The 18,386-nt window shown below is 32.3% G+C and overlaps 1 protein-coding gene across 1 annotated transcript in view; it reads left to right on the plus strand.

Moving 5' to 3' along the window:
- The first annotated feature begins 13,858 nt into the window (after positions 1–13,858).
- The window catches only part of LOC118188641 (tubulin monoglutamylase TTLL4-like), a 74,854-nt gene continuing 70,326 nt past the window's right edge, over positions 13,859–18,386 (plus strand). The window contains exon 1 of the mRNA XM_035359131.2: positions 13,859–14,010. The gene's annotated coding sequence lies outside the window, so the exon portion shown is untranslated. The remainder of the gene's footprint in view (positions 14,011–18,386) is intronic.

Raw genomic sequence — 18,386 nt, forward strand, 5'->3', positions numbered from 1 at the left:
TAAGATGTTTAGGTTAAATAATTTTAGGAAGAAAATCTAAAATAAATAATAATAAACTGAGATGGAAACTTTAATTTTGAATAACGTTCTCAAATATTATAACAGTAGTGCAGCAAAAAAATCTCGTTTATTTTTAATGCGTTGCATGTGCAATTGATGAAATATATACTTACAGACTGTTGACTTTCAGCTGGAACTATAAACTATTACTGTCCAAACTTATAATATAGTTTATGATACAAAAAGATTAATTATACTGAAATCTTACTACAGAAAAATATTTTACTTTCTTATATTTAAGTAAACATAATTTTACTTAATTTAAAGTCAGAAATAGTTTTTGGAACAATTTTACTTACCTTTGACCTTTCAATGTTACCAATAGTACTTGCATTCTGGAAATGTACGATAGTAAGTAAAATTTGTATTTTTAAAAAAATCTTTCACTGATTGGAATTTTTTTTTTTTTTTTTTTTTTTCAGTTACTTGCATATGAAAGTGCGTATAAACTTAGCAATGTCCAGAAAATAATTTCATGCAAACTTGGAAACTACTGCCTTAACTGTATGCTGCTATACATTAAATTTAGTAAGATTTCATATTTTGCACATCAGCTGTAAAAAGTACATTTCCAAAATAAAATTTTCTTTCTGAATTATAAATTCAAACATGACAATACATATATTTTAATCCTGTATCCCAATTAAATAAACACATTACGAAAACGTGCATTTAGATATAGTATGTACTATAGTAAGTGGATTTAGTTACAAATAAACACTCAAAAATTAAGTAAAACAAAAATATGCTACTTTGTATGAACACCAATCTTTTAAACGCGAGCAGGACGCACATTTTGAACAAAAAGCTTTCGTTCTTCATCACTAGTTTCCCTCGAAGTCCTCCACGAAGTTATCCCTTCCCTTAGGCAGATAGCCCTCGACACTTTGCCGTAATTAAATAACCTAACCTAACCCATCTTTACCAGCTGCAAAGGATCCAATTTGCATCTGATGAAGAAATAGAGCTTTTCGTTTGAAAAGCATGTCCTGCTCATAGTTAAAAGTTTGGTGTTTATACAAAGTAGTATATTTATTTTAAGTGAATTAATGCTATTTTTTATTTATTTAATTTATTTTTTCTAAAATATATCAGGAACAAGTACCAAAAATCACCTACTCAAACTGGTAGTCAAGTATATTTCCTGTTTTTGATTTGTGAATAAGTAATGAGCTTTTTAAAACCAAAACACACAATTTGGCCGAAATATAGAAACTACACATTATTATATACTACATGAATAACATCATAAAATACAATACCTTATATATGAGAAATTTGACTTTTTTTTTTTTTTTTTTTTTTTTTTTGTGTGTGTGTGTGTGTGTGTGTGTGAGAGAGAGAGAGAGAGAGAGATGATATAAATTTTTTTAAAAAAATTACCTTGTGAAACCACAGAAATCTTTATAGATATATAAAGAAAGGGTACTATTCGGTTTTGAGGGCCGTAAAAAATTGCAGCGAAAATGTACGCGCCAAATCTAGCCTACGTGTTGATTTCAGATTGCATAAGTTTATATAGTTCTATATTTCTTTAAGACGCCAAGCCTACGTGTTGATTTCAGATTGCGTAAGTTTATATAGTTCTATATTCTTTAAGATGCCATTGATATACTAGTTTAATTTTTAAATCTTTTTTTGATTTTAAATCCTTTTTTGATATCCTATGGATTTAACAATTTGGGAATTGCCCATGACGAAAAGTCTGCAATAGAATTTTGGATAAAGTGCAGAATCATCCACTGCTTCACGTGTTTTTAAGAACTGCACATACTCGGTATCCATGTGCACATCGACCTTTTTTCACTTAAAAAAAAATCTGAGAATTGCACAAAAATGGCACTGCGCACACACACCCTTGACTTCATCTATGTACACATCGACCTATTTTCACTTAACAAATAATAAAAAAAATTGACAAAAATCCAATTGTTTTTACCCTTGTAAAAAGCGGTAAACAAATAGGTGGGCAGTTTTGCAGTTTACCGAGAATTTTTTTCAAAGAAAAGGCATCATTCATTATAGAAAATTATGTTTGAACAACCAACGAAATGAAATTATGCTTTAGCGATAAGTCGGTAGTGAAATAGCGATGCAGGTATCCATTCAGGTATGTTTAGCAATTTTTATATAAATCATAATAATGATCTGAATTAGTTATTTACTCTTATGCTTCCATTCAGTCATGTTTAGCTTTTTTCATATAAATTATAATAATAAAAAGTATTTTATGAAATTAACCTTTTATCTAAATTAAAACAATCTTAAATAGTTATTTACTATTATACTTCCTTTCTTGCCGCAATTATTTTTGGCGGCATTGGCATCAACAATAGTTTGGTGATTTTTTACGGCCCTCGAAATCGAATAGTACCAAAGAAGTGATATTTACTTTTAAAAAATCAATACGTAAAACAGTGTAAATAAAATACAAAGTACAAATTAAAAATACATGCTTTTAATTTAACAAATACAGGGCTTAAATAAAACTGACTGTTTCACCGAAAAAAAAGAAAAAAGTTTTTATGAATAGAAAGTGAAAACTAGTAAAGATAAAATGATGAAAGTCTCATTCAAACCTGCAAAAATTCACTCAGATGTAGTTTTTGTTTTTTTTTTTCCTTGACAGACTATATATATATATACTGTTTGTATGCAACAAAAAGTTAAGGCCTGTCTTCAAGGATTTTTTTTTTTTTTTTTTTTTTAATTTAACTCCGGCTAAAAATCTTAATACACACTTAATCCTCATTATAAATTAAAGAAAATTCTATAGTTATGATATATTTATGTTGCTAAAAATAGTTTTAAAGGAAAAGGTTTTTAAAAAATCTTAAATTAAACAAATATTACTATAAAAGCAAAAACTCTACAATCAAATATTGAGGTGATTAAGTTATAAATAGGTGGCACTTCTAAGTATAGGCAATATGTTGACATTACGAGTTATACCATTTTATTCCTTATACTTATAAATGTTTAAAAGTAAGTTCGAATTCACTCCCACTTTATTCCTGCTTTACCAGATCATTCTTATGCATTAGCTTAAATTAAAAAATTTTGGGATTTATTCATGCATGCATTATTAGCTAAGATACACTAGTATACAAATTTTCACCTCATTTATAGATTTTGAGTTAGCTTTCTTTTTAACAAAGTAAACATATTGCACAATCTTATCTCAATAATTTAATAATAATAGCATTTTTCTTCTTTTTTTTTTAATCGCAGGCAGTACTTGTTTACGAAACCAAAACGCATACGACTTTGCAAAAAAAGGTTAGCGCCAATTGGCGCAGCTTTCTAATTCAACGGAGTATATGGAAAAAAGAACATAAAATTCAATTATTTGTAAAAGGTTATTCCAGTAAATTATGTCACAGTATTTATTACATTTTGATGCTATTAATACATGCTGAAAATGTCATATACAGCGGCAATTTTCTTATACAATATGGCTGAAACTTTCTAACCAATTCAACAGAGATAATAAAATGACAAAAATACTGGAAATAAAATAATAAATCATGCAGTTTTAACTTAGTTATGAAAGGTTACAGGTCCTCCTTTTACAAAACTTTCTTTACATTCATAGGCGCTGCAGTGGATAACCATTTTTTCTTAAATTTTATGTGACCAAGCAGAGCAGGCATCTTTCGTCCCATAGAAATGAATGTAAAGTATTTCCGGACTTTCGGAATTCGACCAGCAATCACATGACACTAATGTTGGAACCGGTTGGAGGTTGCAATAAGCTCTCTACCAGTATACATCTCGTTGGGTACCCCTAAAAATGAGAAGCAAATATTTACACTATGTACAAGTTATATACACAAACACATCACAATTTCAAATAATGCAAATTAAAGTTTTGAATGAATTTCAGTTTCTTCCTTTTCATTAAAATATACCCGGGTCAAATACTTTTCCATTGCAGTTCTCAGATGTATTTTTCTTTTGCATATCACAGTCTGGAGATTCAGTTCTTTCAGGCTTTTCATCCACAGAAAAATCTAAAACAATTCATACACCACTCTGTAGCTCATTCGCAGCATGCATACAGTTCACCTCTGTATCATTAACAGATGGTAAATGCTTATTTATCTCTATTTCCTGAAAACGGACATCAAGTGTTAAGAGTGAATGTCAAGAGGAGGAATTCCTGGGAAACAACCCCTTTTAGAAGTGACGGGGCAGCTACATTGGCTAAACGCCCACCCGAAAAGGTAAAAAAACTAGTCAAAAACTCCCGCCTTAAGCCATGCAAAATTTCTACTTTTTCCGCGGTGTTGAACCAAACACAAACTTTAATTTCGCCAAATTCGTGGCAAACCAAGGCCACGCCTAAACATCTGCAAAAGTCAAATATGACAACCCCAAAACTCCCCGGCCGGAAATCGCTTCCAGCGGTGGGAAAGAACTCAAAATTTTTGTTACCAAGTGAGTTTTTTTTTTTTTTTCCCTCCCTCCCCTTCGAAACTTTTTTTCCACCCTTTTGAACAATAACTTAGGAAGTTTTTGTTAATTAAATGGCTCTAACTTAAAATCTGCTCAAGCTAGAATTATGGAAATGATCTCAAATTAAAGGGCTAATTATTCTGCTTCTACGGATTTTAAATATTAAGAGTTAAACTTAAATTAAGTCACAATAATCCTAGTTTATTACGTGGAAATTTACATAATTCCATTATGTGTTTAAGCGCATTTGCAAATAACGAGTGAAAAGAAGTTACTAATCTTTCGTACAAAAAATCCCAATTAAAATTAAACCAAACAGTACAAATAAAAACAATTGAAATGCACGTTGTGTAGCATAAATTTAGAACAGTCAATAAATTTTGATAAGCAGTAATTAAAATAATTAAATGAATTTGCTACACAACACAGCTGATCTTGTGTGCTGCCCGTTTTACGCGGCGATTGGTGAGACTTCATAACGTTATATACTGACTACCAATAAGTATTTGACACCTATGAAAATGACGATATCTGCGGTCCTAAGGTACGTCACGGACTCCGCCGGTATATATCGTGTAGGAAACAGCATCGGCTTTAGTCGCATGCAAGATGCCTCGCAGTTCGGAAGTCTCTGATTTTGAGAAAGGTATGATTATCGGGTGTCACAAATGTGGCCGATCCTTAAGGGACATATCTAGCGGTCTGAAGTACCCAAAATCGACAGTGGCCTATGTGATTAAGATGTGGAAGGTGAACGGTGATTGTCGGAATGTGCCCCGAGTCGGCAGACCAACAAAACTGCGATTTTTGTTTCGTGTGAAGAGAAACAAAATGCATGAAAATACATAGTAGTTTGTCGGAACCGTTGCATTATTTCGTGTTAACCGATATTTCATTTTAAACGTATTTCACTGTATACAGATGTGTTTGGACTATGTATATAGAAATTATTTTTTAAAAGGAAAATTTATAATCCTTCTAAAAATTTTCGTACATTATCCTGCTAAAAATTGATGAGTAAATATATAAAGAAAGAAATTTAGAACCAATTTTTCACAAAGAATAAGAATTCAAATGGCTGACCTTTGGAATATGGTAACTGATAGTTTGGCGACATTTTGGAGGCGATAAAGGTTACTACCTAGGACTTTGGTAATAATGTGAGAAGCACTCAGTTCCGATTACGCATTATTTTGTGTGAGGGGAATGAGAGATCATGAGATATGTCATGTGACATTAATGGACGAATTACAGTTGTTTAATCGAAAAAAGGGGGTTAATTTGGAAAAGCTTCATTGTTGTGTGAAATAGTGTTGATTAATTTTCGGATTGCATGGCGCTATGTAAAGTGAATTCTAAATTTTTAATGCGTTTATCTGATAATAACAATAATGAGATTGTGTGAAAGGAAGGATATTACAGTTAAGTTTAAAAGGCGGTGCAAGAAATATGGTGAAAATTGACATTTTGTGAAAAGGAGTGTACGGAAGGGTACATGGTTTGCTGAAAGTAGTTTGAGTATAGGTGAAATTTTATTAATTTCTTATTACTTGGTGAATAGACTTCCAGTTGACTGCTGGATTTAGGATTTAGAAATTAGCAGTAGTACTGCAGCCACGTAATGAAGATTCTGAAGAAGTTAGGTAAGTTAGTATTTTTAATCATTTGAGGATATTATTTTTATGCATTGTTCTAAATGTAAGGAGTAAATAAATTAATGTGGTATTATTCGAAAATTGTTATTAGCAATGATTTAGTTTAAAGTAATTAGGATTGTAATCTAATTTTTATTAATTTAATGTATGTGCTTATTTATATTTTAAGTAGTGTTTTTTAATTTAATGATCATGATTTTGTGAGTTATATATTTCTAGTATTTTGGAATTCGTTTGAGTAGTATACATTGAGTATTTTCATGCATTTTCGTGAAATTTTTCTAATTTATGAGAAAAAAGCAGTGTACATGGATATAGTGAAGAGTGTGCGCAATGCCATTTTTGTGCAATTCTGGGATGTTTTTTTAAGTAAAAATAAGTCGACGTGTACATAGTTTAGGGATATTTTAATTAAATGATAGTTATTTTGTGAATTTTATGTTTGTAGCAATTTGGTATACGCTTCAGTTGAAGTAAATGTGCATGGAAATAATTTAAATATTTGACACTAAGTATTTGTAATGCTTGCGTAACCAAGGCTTGGTATGGTGCCAATGGAGTTCATCGAATGGACTGGCCTGCCCAGAGTCCAGACCTGAACCCTATCGAGAACCTCTGGGACGAGTTGCATCGCCGAATTCAGGGGTGCACTACCCGTGCAAAATCGGTGAACGAAGTTCTACGTCTTCTCCAAGCCGAGTGGAAGAAAATACCACTACCTGTCATACAAAGGCTTATGGAAAGTATGCCCCGGAGGGTCCACGCTGTAATTACCTCTCTCGTGGAGGCTCTACCAACTATTGATTTTGAATAAAGTTAGTTTTTCTTTTCTATCACAGGTGTCCAAATACTTAGTGTATTACTATCCAGGTAAGTATTTTTTCAACCTGTACTCTCAATTCTACTTTCCGCTTCAAATATCAGGAAAAAAAAATTAGTTAGATGAGTAAAAATTAATAAAAAATGAAATAAAAGCGGTATATTAAGAGAGCGTCAGTCTTGCAGTTCTTAAGCTTTCATTGTATACAACAATGGTCACCGGCAGACAAGCGATAAAAGCGCTAAACACTGGTAGTTCGGTCCGGAGTTAGAGTCACGGTGGAAAAACTAACTGCATGGGCGCTTTCGTGGTTTTCACCTTGTGTAACATGTATACAGGCAAGTTTCCTGTAAAATATCCTCCACGAAGGCATCCTTTCCGTTGCTTTAGTACCATTTCGTTCTTTCTCTTTTAATGCCCAGTTCGAAATAGTGTTGCTTCGACCGCTGCCGTCCGCACGTATTCTCTCTTTAAACTTTTCTTTAGATAATTTTTTCCAAGCAGAATAATGAATTTCAGGCAAGTGCAAGAGTTGTGTTTTAGAATCTAGTTCCATTTTTGTTATATAGTATCCATTTTTTTTTTTTTTTTTTTTTTTTTTTTTTTTTTATTTCACATACTTCTAAAGTAACAGAATCGGTGTTCCTCTGCTTTGAGAGAAAATCAAAATGTAGCAAATGTATAACTAAGATGTACAAGTTTTATTAAAAAATTTAGTGAGCCCTCTATAAACGCGACCATTCACGATTTTAAAGGATTTTGGAGCTCTGTAGATGTGGTGGTCTTAGAAATGTGATATTCACTGCCAATGTTTGCTTATGTTCTCAGAAAATATAGGTCCTTTTCAAAACGCGACCTCTTAGAAATGTTGTCAATAGATATGATTCACTATAATTATTTTCTAATGGATAATGGAATTAATTTAATCTAATGTCAATTAGAAAATGGCTATTTACAGTAGGGAGAATTTAAGAGCAATATAAGTGTTAATATTGTGTTTCTTTATTTGTTATATTCTTATTCTTTTTTCTTATTTATTTCCATTATTTTTGTTAATATTATTCAGACATTTTCTTTTCTTTCACAATCAACTGTTATATAAGATTAACTGCGTTCTGTCTATTTTTCATGTTACATAACTGATATCCATACGTTTTTAATAAATATACAGCAAATGCAAGACAAATTATTAAAAAATTGCAATTTGAAATATTAATACTAATTTATATTACTATGCATAATATTATTAATGAAGGATGAATTTATATAATATCTATACTTAGAATCTGAAAACGCTGAACTTTGAATCTAATGCCTATAAATATACATTCACGTAGTTAGAAATTTTTTTTAGAAGTTACGAGTATTATATGCATAGTTCTTTGTAATCTTCACAAACTCTAATAACATGCTACATATTTTTTACTATAGTTTGAGGTGACTGTACTTAAATTTGTAGATGTGTTGAATTCTAAGAGTTGTTCCCCCCCCCCGAAAAAAAATAATAAAACACTTATACACCAAATTGCTGTAGTTGAAAGATTAAGAGGTTACACTTGGAAGTTATTTTCTGACAGGATGTTAGTTCACACTTTTAATTTATTCAGAAATCTAAGAGAAAATATCTCTAGAAAATTGCCAAATTATAAATGTTACATTCAAAAAAGCTTTCATTCAGAAATATGCTTAAACTTTGATAATAAGCTCAGTCTAAAGTAAAGAATAAAATATCTCTTAACCAAGTTTTCATTGTGCTTAATTACATAAAACTGTTTTAATGTTACTAAACTAAAAAGGAACTAAAAGAAAAACTAAAAAGGAAGAAAATAAAATTCAAGTGTTTTCAATTAACGTTTATTAATTTTAAAAATAAAACATAATCATATTTAATCTCAACCATATTACCTTATAAATAGCATATGAGAAACTTCACAATGATCTTTTTCATTACCGCATACACATACAAGAGCTAATAAGTAAATAAATAATAAAATTTATTCTCAGATTTATCATCGGAACATTATAGCTAATCACTTAATCAGAGAGCAGAAAGTTTGTTTTTTACTTAATAAAATAAATAATATAGTGATAAAAACAAACAGATCAATGTGCGCTTTTATCTGCGTGGGATTTTATCAATGTGGGCTTTTATTAATGCGCGCTTTCATCGCTGTGAGTATTTGTCGCGTGGGCAATGATCACAGTTTTTTGTGGGGGGGGGGGGGTTGTCGCGTGCTCTTTCGTCCAGTGGCCTTTTGTCTGGGAACCGATAATATTATATGAGACGAACAGTCTCACACACCAGAAAACATTACACAAATTGTAAGAGCTATTTTCCTAAGTTGCTAGCTCCCTCAGTAGCATGCCCAGAATCTAAATTTAGCCGGAACCCCAAGAGAGATGAATTGAGTCAAAATATAACCAGAAAACTTTGTTACAATTTGTTTTACTACTGCAAACTGACATTGATGGACTCGAAAGCGCCCAATAAGTGTGAGCTTCTAAGCAACAAATCCACCATTTCAGAATAACAGATTTTCAAGGAGTGGTATACTCTATCCATCCGGTCAAAAAGACTTTAAATGAATTAGAAGTCAAAATAAGAAAGCGAAACATACTGTTCACCGAACCTTTCTTTTACCTTAGATGTACTGTTTCAGTCGCTTACACTGGCTTAGTATGTTATTATGACAGTAGCGTCTCTGGAGGCACAATAACATGGATCCGGTTCCTATGACCAGAAAAGACAGCCTATGCTGTCCCGTAAGTGGACTTAGGTCATACGAATGAGCTAGCGCGGCGGTTAGAAACGCGGTGTCTATAGTCTTGCCTCCCGCATTGATAGTCTCTGAGACCCGAGATGAAGGACGAGCACCCGGTGGAACAGTTCAGTCTCGAGGGAGGGGACTAAAGACAGTTCTTAAAAGTGTGAGTTGCGTACCAAGTGATATTTGCTCTAATTCCTCTTTGGAGGTTTTTTCTGTGGACATTGAGCGGCGTTCTCATCTAGCACGAAGGTTGTTCACGGGCCTTTGTTGCATTTAGCTTCAGGAAGGGTTAACATAACTTGATTACTAATTCAGAAGTCAAACAACAATTTCAGGCAATTTAAAACATTCACTTATCCCATCTGTTGCGAATTGTGCCAGATTATATGCTCTTCCCAAAATTCATAAAAGTGGTATTCCTTCCCGACCTATTGTATCAAATTTAGGTACTGCCTCGTATCCATTAGCTAAATATTTAGTTTCTAGATTTTCACCTCTATTAGACAATAACATTTACACCATAAAAAATTCAATAGAGTTTGTAAAAAAGGTTAAAAACATTTCTCCTAGTAATTTACTCATGGTTTCTTTTGATGTAAAATCATTATTCACCAATGTCCCAGTGGAGGGTGCATTAAGATGTCTAGAAACCAGACTTCGCGAATTTCATTTCTCTTGCATCGAAATTGATGAGCTAATTTCTCTCACTCAACTCTGTTTGAAACAAACACATTTTGTTTTCCAAAATAAATATTACAAGCAAACTGAGGGATTAGTCATGGGAAGCCCCATTAGTCCCATCCTGGCTGATATCTACATGCATTATTATGAATCAAAATTGCTTGACACTTTAAACTTCCCGGCATGGTTCCGCTACGTAGACGATACTTTTACTCTGTTTGAAAGTAATAAAGATGATTTAAATAAAGTTCTTTCAACAATGAATTCTATTGATCCAGCTATTCAGTTCACTTTTGAACTTGAGACTTGCAATTCTCTTCCGTTTCTCGACATTCTGGTCACACCTAACACATCCAACTTCAGTACTACGGTTTACCGTGTTAAAGTGTGGTGGAAGGTAAACCGATGAAGGTTTACTTTATCGGTTTGCCTTCCACCACACTTTAAATCATATCATCCGACTAAACAAAAGTTAGCTTCATTTTATTCCTATGTTTTCCGTGCTCTTCAAGTTTGCTCCTCCAAGCTAGCCCTTGATGAAGAACTAAATTATTTAAAAGCAATAGCTATTGACAGGGGCTTTTCACCCAACATTATTAATCAAGCAGTTAAAAAATTCTCATCTCAACACACTAAAAGGCACACTCTTGTTTTAGAAGATTATAAAAATTCTGTTGTCATTCCCTTCTTTCCATAAATTAGCTATAAAGTTGCACATATTTTGCATAAATTTAACTTTCGGGTTGTTTATTCTCCCACCAATAAAATTCCGAGTTCCATACTCAAGGACCCCATTCCGGATATGAATTCCTGGGGTATTTATAGGATTCCTTGCCAGTGTGGTTTAATTTACATTGGCCAAACTAAGAGAGCCTTAAAATTTCGCGTCAAGGAACATGAGGCATATGTTAGAAAAAAGGAAACATAGAAGTCTTCTGTTGCTCAACATTGTTGGTCCGAAAACCACACTTTCAATTTTTCTGCTGCCAAAATTATTCAAAAACCATCTTCCATTGGAGAACTGGATTTTCTAGAGGCATTTCACATTCATAAAAATCTTTCTGTTCTAGTTAACGATCCTAATTCCAATCCAAGTTTGCCTTCGGGCTTTATATTTTAGTTCTGGTTTCACCAACAGATGGCGCCACTTGCTTATTCTTTCTTATCTTATCTATTCATTATTTCCTATCTTATTCATTTGCGGTTTTGCAGCTGAGGATGGTGGTTCGGTAAAACCACCGACACTAGTCCTGTGAAATTTTGGTAAATATAACACTGATTTTTGTTGTTTGACTTCTGAATTAGTATTTATTCGGCGTGTTATTGTGCCTTAGTAACTTCATTAATTACCTTAGATATGGCATGAACTTTTATAAATATTTCAGTCATTTTTCATTTTTATTTCATTCTTAAAATGCGTTAATTTAATATAATTAATCATGGTTGTAATTTTCATGAGTTTCTATTTATTTAAAATATTTCTATTTATCTTTTTTATATTTTATTCAAACTATTAATTATTTTATTTTTTACTTCTGTTCCGCTCCGGCATTTTTAATCTAAGGTATTATTAGCTGTCGAAAGTCTAATAGGATGCCGCCCAAACAAGGCAGTGGTTAGTGACTCGAAGGGCCCGAGCTCGAATCCCGGAGAAGGCATGGATGTAAATTTTCTGCCCGTTCAAATGAGGCAACGGTAGCACACTTATTAGGTGCCTCTGTAATAAAGTGCGCAGTGGCTAATCGCACCGACGGTGCGAATAGCTAAGAGGCTATTCACACCACCTACTTTCGCCCATGCGCACAATCAGCTCAGGTACCAGCATTTTATGCCAATTTCCGTACGGCAGGCGCACGGAGTAAGGCATTATAAATTGAAATATCCGGCTCCATGGGCAGGCGGTAGCGAAAGCGAAGGTTGTTAATCCTAACGCAGCAATAGAGAGGATTGTTAATAGTTCACCAGCAAGGGAATAATTTGCAAGTAATAATTATCAAGTACAAAGACGAGGCCAATCTATATACATGATAATGCTCAGGAAATGATTAGATAAAATAGGGATTTAATGATGGTTCTAATTGCAAGCGAGGACGTGTAATTAGTTAAAAAAATTTAATGTATTGACAAAAAGGCTATAGAAATTGCTTAAATTATTTTATTTAATTGAGGAATTTTTATGCAAACTTAGACCCTAGTCTTATAGGACTGTCAGAATTTATTATTCATTAAGAAAACTTATTGAACATTATAATATTATTATATATTCATCACTTTTTCAGTATCCAGACATGTTTATAGGTTCAAATGCCATATTTCAAAATCAAAGTTACTTATGAAATAAAACCTTATAAAAGTAACCTTATAAAATCTGATAAATCTAAATCTCTTACATTAAATTATTTGTCTTTTAAACTACATCCCATTATTTATTTCAATTTAATTTATTAATGTGTTTGTACTAATATTTCAAACTTCTTTGAAATACTTTTTGTGTCATGAAAATGACAAGTATTTCCATAAAAAAATAAACAGTCACACAAAATTGTTAATAACCAGTATTATATGATTAATTATTTATTTAATAGTTGATTTAATCATTTTTAACTTATTCGATGTCTAAATTTTCTACACAGAAGTCCTCTGTCTAATTTTTATTACCTTTTCTCAGACAATTTTCAGAGAAGAATGAATTAAAGTCTTGATTGTGCAAAACACATATTTGAAGCTAAATCTATTCTAAGAAATACAAATATTGTAAACAAGATTTTGTCTCCCCTCCCAAATCAGTCGTTTAAACTATTCCAACCGTTCAGGAAAACCATAAACATTGTGAACATAAAAATCTGCCCTTTTTTTATATAAACTTTAATAAAAGGAAATGTGTTCCTTCTTTTAATATATATCAGAAAAGGAACCCCCCTTCCATTCTAAGCTTTTGAAAGTCGCCAACGCTTAAAAATGATAAACTACGCCAAGTTAATAACCCGCCTTTTTTTAAAAAAAAAGAAGATTCACTACAACACTTAGGTAGTTCGCGTACGTAGAATCCGTTTCTTTCGATTGGGTTCAAATGACGGATCCAACAACTCAATGCGCATGCGTGGTTTAATGTTGGTGGCAATCAAGTCCGTAGAAAGAACCTTGGACCTACGGACCTTGGGTGCGAATAGCTCAAGCGGCTAATCGCACCGATGGTGCGAATAGCATCGGCCAATAAAGTGACCATCGCTTCCTGCTTAATAGTGGATAACGTCAGTGCCAGTCAATAGAAAGGAAAAAAAGAAAAAATAAAACTCTGTGTTTTTTTTGTGTCTTTTTCTTCTTACATGATAAAAACCAACATCATGAGACTGGATATCTGCGTGGAGAAATTTTCTAATGAAAGTTGCTCGCATAAATGTAACTATGGGAAAGAAGTTATGTTTACTTTTTGTTAAGTTACGCTAATCTACGATTGGTTATTTCGGGAAATGAAAGCCTTGATTTTGAACGTCTTTAGAAACTGAACATCTCAACTTTCTCCCACCATGGCGGTCTCAGCGCGTGGAACATTTGAACAACTGTTACTGTAAGTCGCACTAGTTTCTCTTCTGTTTAATAATATAACTAAAGTTCTAGTATTAAGAAATATCGTTCTTATGTTCTGTGAAATCAATATATAGAATGGATTTTACACTTTTACGATTAAGTGATTAAGAAATTATTAGTATTTAATTTATGCTATTTTTGTCTCTTATAATAATGTTAATAAGCTGGTATTAAGTCATAGAAAAATAAATGTTATTTCAGTTTGATTGTTATGTATATTCCATTTAGGACCCATATCATTTTTTAGAGTAATATTTTAGATTGTTAAGTCTAAACTATGAAACATTACATTTTATATAGTATTTATATACTTTTGGTTCATAAGCTTTAAAAAGTTATTTTTGTCATCGGTACTGTATCATGTGAAAAAAGCTATAATGAAAGAAGATAATCTGACAATTTCGGATATATTTTAATAGAAGAATTTACTCAATGACATCAAAAAGTGTTGTAACAATGAAGTTATCTCATTTAACTGTAACAATTGGGAAAATATGGAGAACTGTAAATAACAATGAAGTTGCATGTCTGAAAAGAGAAGTTAGTGTGATTAAAAAAATGACTAACTTTCGCATCTCTTTATCTGTTCATAAGCAATATTAGAAAGAAATATTTTATCTGAAAAAGTGTAAGTTTATACAGTCAGTACACCAACTACATACAGTAGGATTTTTTCAGATATTAGGTCATCAATTTAAATCTAGTGTGATGATGTTTAAAAATTGTGAAATTAAATAATAAAGCATTTATGACCTTAAAGAATCAAAATTTATTTAAAAAAGGCTCAATATTTATTTGCTTTGTTAAACATTCCCTTCAAGGTAAGTTATTTCAGTTGCTTCCATTTTGTTCTGATACTTTGTCTTTTATTCTGTAGATGATAAATTTCATGCCCATTTACAGAGTTCCGTTGTTCAAGCCCTGTAATTGCCATGATGAGATACCAACTAACTTGTCATTTAAAATTTTTCCATTCTCAACAACCTCTCTCTCATTTTTTTCATCATCAGCGGTGTTATTTTCTACATTTAGAATCGTACCACAGATTTTGCTGTTCAATAAATGATTGATGATTGGAGCATTGTCATCACTATTATGTAACTTCTGTTATATCATCTTCGTTTATTACCAGTTCTCCACATTTCTAATTCCATTAACTGAAAATTTCACTTTTTATTTGCAATATCAGAAACCTTAAATTTGTGGCTATCATCATAAAGCTTGGCTAACATGTAACCAAAGACACATTGTTCTAATGTTGTACCATTTCCATGATGTTCCTTTTTATGTTGCTTCTGTGGCATGCTTACGAAGTTAAACCTAAATTATTAGTTTAGTTATTTAGTATACTTATGCCTATTTTCCTGCACATACTTAAAGCTTATGCGAGTTCAGAATAAATATTCACATATACTTATAGATTATGTAGAGCCAGCGCTAAATATTTTGTGGCGTTGTCTAGATCAGGGGTTCTCAACTGGAGGTATGCAAGAGAAAAATAGGGGGTAAAGTGCAGAATCGCCCACTTATATGTTTGGCACTTTTTACAAGAGTAAGAAGAATTGGGTTTTTGTCAATTTTCTTTCACTTTTTAAGGGAAAATAGGTCGATGTGTGCATGGATAAAGTCAAGGGAGTGCACAGTGCCATTTTTGTGCGATTCTGGTATGTTTTTTTTAAGTGAAAATAGGTCGATTTCTACATGGATACCGAGTATGTGCAATTCTTAAAAATGCGCCAAGCAGTGGGTTTAACTTTTAAATTAAAAATTAAAACTGTAACATCCTGATTGCGTTTTTTTTCTCTGACACTCGTTAGTTTATGTGATCTGAATTTTGTTCAAAGTCGGTAGTCGCTTATAGACTTTAGCGAGAGGCGAACGATCTGTCTGCATGGCAGTTTTCATAGTTCTTCCATATTGTCTGTTTCACAAATATTCTTCTACCCATAGACATAACAGAATTTGCCATAAATGATATTTTTAAAAGGATTGATAGAATTGGATGCTATATTTAATAGGAAATAAAAATAAGTTAATATAAAAAAGATAATATCTCATTAATTCTCTTAGAGTTTACCGATTTATTAGCATGTCGCCATTTTCGGGCTTATATTGCTCCATTTTCAATGAGAATAATTTTTACAGCGGTTTGCTTTCTCTGACAGCAGATTGCTTTGTATTCCTTACTTTCTACGCGATTTGGGAATATCGTCATCTGGTTTTGAAGCATTCGTAATACAGTACAAAGCCTGTAATCAGGACATCCATTATCCAGAATGATCTATAATCCAGACCTCAAGGTAACGAACTTTTTTTTTTGTATGCTTTGCGCATGCGCGTTTAATGTACAACGGATGATATAAGCTAGGCTAAAATTATCTTTACTGATTCTAAGGCATTTCATTTAATTTTGCAGATTGCGCTGTTTCTTAATCTTCTAATTGGATCTGGCTTATTAATTTTTGCAGACTGTTAGAGCAATTTTACAAAAATTAAGCTTGAACTTTCGATTATGTCAAAAAGGGTTTCCAATTCTGGAGCTGCCAAAGGATCTACAAAGTGAAAGCATGTTTCGATGTTCCATCAAACAAAAAGTGGAATTGCTGCAAAAAATGGATAAAGGCATACCCGTCTCAAAATTATGCTAAGGTTATGACATTGGAAAAGCAACTGTATATGACATAAGCAAAAAGAAAAAGGAACTTTTTGAATTTTTTGTGGATTCCGACACTTTACTTGGAATGAATAACAGAAAAAGGGTTCATTATGCTAAAGGTGACGATCATGACAAAATGATGATTGAATGGGTCAGACAGCATCGCAGCGATGGCGTGCCATTGACGGGTCCTGTAACAGCTTTAAATATTATTGAAATCTTGTAGTTTAAAATAAATAATTTAATTAGATGAACATTAAGGTATATGTGAATCGCAAGGTTTGAAACCAAGTTCGAGTGCCACGTGCGACTCTCGTACGAAGAATGTATTTTATTTTAAAATGTTAGAATTCATTTTCTTTCTTGTTTTGTATGTCGCCATTTTGAGTGCTAAATAAAGTTTTTATTCTGTGTTCCATCATTGGAGTTGCTTCATATTGCCAAAGAAGTATCACAGTCATAATTATTTTGGAGGTATCAACTGAGATCGAATAATCGTGCGTATTTTTATTTTATTAGTTCATCACTGAACATAATATTAGTGATACCAGATTATTACTTCCTGGTAATATTGAATTGCTTTATTTTATTAGTTCATCATTGAACACAATATTAGTGATACCAGATTATTACTTCCTGTTAGTATTGAATTGTCTTATTTTATTATTGTATAGGATATTATTTTTAATATTCATTTTAGTTGTCCAGACAGTAGATATATATATTGCTGTATGTTGTTATTCTTATTTTAGTCACTATTAATGTGGTAGAGAGAATGAACTTCATATAATTTAAATATTTCATTTTTGAGGCATACGTATTTAACAGAGTGCATTTAATTCCGTGAGTCCTGACTGCATTAATTAATTGAAGTAATTGAATTGAGCTATTTTGAGGAAGTATAAAAAACACAGTGTTTGTTAATTTTAAACATAGAAACAATGTATTACTTAGGAAGAGCTCATAAGGAAGATTTGCAAAATCGCTCAGCTGAACTGGGAGTTCATGTGACTGCAGATTTGAAAATAGTCGATTTAAAACAGAAAATTGTTGAAAGTAGAGATTATGATGAAGTATTCGTCAAAGGAGTCTTAGACACAATAATAGAAGAACGTAAAGAGAAGAGCATAGGAGACAGGAAGAAGCAGAAGAACGGAGAAGGAACGAACAGTATGAATTAGAAAGATTAAGACTTGAAGCAGAGACAATGTCTCAAAATACCGGACAGATCCGGCCGAAAATGGAGCTGTGTCACCTTATGCAGAAATTCGATGACAAGTAAGGAGATATCAGTCTATATTTGCTATTGTATGAAAGGCAAGCAGAATGGGCTCAAATTGATAAAGAAGAATTACTTCCTTACTTCTTATCATTTACTAGGACTACTTCCTAACGAAGTAACCCAGTTAATAGCTATAGAACCCTCCAATAAAGCTAAAGACTATGAACACATGAAGAATTTATTGTTAAGGCGGTTTAAACTAAGCCCGGAAAAGTTTAGGCAGAAATTTATGAAATATCAAAAGAGTACCGAATCCACATGAGTGGATTTGAATTATGAAATAGAAAATTATTGTAAAGAATGCGTCACTGGTCTAGGAGTTAAGACTTTGATCAGTTGATAGATTTGATGGTGATTAACCAACTTAAATGTCGAGTTCTCCTGAAATTCGACATCATTTTCTTGATGAGTGGGTAGA

The sequence above is a fragment of the Stegodyphus dumicola genome, chromosome 1 (genome assembly GCF_044657685.1).
Source record: "Stegodyphus dumicola isolate Sdum_Otavi_A_Nest chromosome 1, ASM4465768v1".
NCBI lineage: Eukaryota > Metazoa > Arthropoda > Arachnida > Araneae > Eresidae > Stegodyphus > Stegodyphus dumicola.